Source organism: Micromys minutus (genome assembly GCF_963924665.1).
Source record: "Micromys minutus genome assembly, chromosome: 31".
NCBI lineage: Eukaryota > Metazoa > Chordata > Mammalia > Rodentia > Muridae > Micromys > Micromys minutus.
The window spans coordinates 29,621,191-29,623,690 of record NC_137966.1 but is presented as its reverse complement, the minus strand read 5'-3'; positions in this window follow the sequence as shown (position 1 = coordinate 29,623,690).

Below are 2,500 nucleotides of genomic sequence, written 5' to 3'. Positions count from 1 at the left end.
TAACCCTAAACCTAACCCTGACCCTAAACCTAACCCTAATCCTAACACTAACCATAACCGTAACCCTAACACTAACCCTAACCTTAACCCTAACCCTAACCCTAACCCTAACCCTAACTCTAACCCTAACCCTAACCGTAACCATAATACTAAACTCTAAACCCTAAACCTAATCCACCCTAAACCTTAAACAATCCTAAACCATAAACCTTAAACCCTAAACCCTAAATCTAACAATAAACCTAAACCTAACCCTAAATATAACCCTAACCCTAACCCTAACCCTAAACTTAAACCTGACCCTAACCCTAACCCTAATCCTAACACTAATCATAACCCAAACACTAACCCTAACCCTAACCCTAAACCTAACCGTAAACCTCACACTATCCCTAATCCTAACACTAAACCCTAAACTTTAAATCTAACCCTAACCCTAACCCTACCCTTAACCCTAGCCCTAACCCTATCCCTAAACCTAACCCTGACCCTAATCCTAACACTAACCATATTTCTAATTCTAACCCTAACACTAATCCTAAACTAAAACCCAACCCCCTAATAATAACCCTAACACTAAACCTAACCCTAACCCTAAACCTAAACCTAACACTAACCCCTAACCCCTAACACTAACCCTAACTCTAACCTTTAACCCTAACCCTAACCCTAACCCTAACCCTAACCCTAACCCTAACCCTAACCCTAACCCTAACCCTAACCCTAACCCTAACCCTATCCCTTACCCTAAACCTTACCCTAACACTAACACTAACCTTAACCCTAACCCTAAACTTAAGCCTAACATAACCACATAATCCTAACCCTAACCCTCACCCTAACCCTAACACTAACCCTAACACTAACCCTAACCCTAACCCTAACCCTAACCCCTAACCCCTAACACTAACCCTAACCCTAACCCTAACCCTATCCATTACCCTAACCCTAACCCTAACCCTAACCCTAACCCTAACACTAACACTAACCGTAACCATAACACTAAACTCTAAACACTAAAACTAATCCACCGTAAACCTTAAACAATCCTAAACCATAAACCTTAAACCCTAAACCCTAAATCTAACAATAAACCTAAACCTGACCCTAAATCTAACCCTAACCCTAACCCTAACCCTAAACCTAACCCTGACCCTAACCCTAACACTAATCCTAACACTAACCATAACCCTAACCCTAACCCTAACCCTAACCTTAACCCTAAACCTAACCCTAACCCTAACCCTAACCCTAACCCTAACCCTAACCTTAACCCTAACCCTAACCGCTTAACCTTAATCCCTAAATCCTAAACCCTGAACAACCATAAATCCTAAACCCTGAACAACCCTAAATCATAAACCCTGAATAACCCTAAACACTAACCTCTAAACAACCCTAAACAACCCTAATCACTAAACCATAAACTACCCTAAACACTAAACCCTAAACAACCCTATACCCTAAACCTTAAACACTAAACCCTAAATAACTCTAAACCCTAAACCATTAACACTATACCCTAAACAACACTAAACACTAAACCCAAAACAACCCTAAAACCTAAACCTTAAACACTAAACCTTAAACACCCCTAAACCCTAAGCACTAAACCCTAAACAACCCTAAACTTTTAACCCTAAACACTATACCCTAAACAACCCTAAACCTTAAACAATCCTAAACTCTAAACCCTAAACCCTTAACCTAAACCACCCTAAATCTTAAACAATCCTAAACACTAAACCTTAAACCCTAAACACTAAACCCTAAACCCTAAACCTAACAATAACCATAACCCTAACCCTAACCCCTAACCCTTACCCTAACCCTAACCCTAACCCTAATCCTAACCCTAACTCTAACCCTAACCCTAACCCTAACCCTAACCCTAAACCTAATCCTAACCCTTACCCTAACCCTAACTTTAACCCTAACCCTAATCCTAACACTAAACCCTAAACCCTAAACCTAACCCTAACCCTAAAACTAAACTTTAAATCCTAAACCTAATCTACCCTAAACCTTAAACAATCCTAAACCCTAAACCCTGAACCCTAAACCTAACCCTAACCCTAACCCTAAAAGTAACCATAACCCTAACACTAAATTGTAAACCCTAAATTTAAGTTATGATAAACCTTAAACAATCCTAAACCCTAAACCTTAAACCCTAAACCTAACAATTACCATAACCCGAACCCTAATCCTAACCCTAACCCCAACCCTAAACGTAACCCTAACACTAAACCTAACCCTAACCCTAACCCTAACTTTAAACCTAACACTAACACTAAACCTAATCCTAACCCTAACCCTAACCCTAAACCTGACCCTAACCCTAACCCTAACCCTAACCCTAACCCTAACCCTAACCCTAACCCTAACCCTAACCCTAACCCTAACCCTAACCCTAACCCTAATCCTAACTCTAACCCTAATCCTAACAATAAACCTAAACCTAACCCTAACCCTAACCCTAAACATAACACTAACCTTA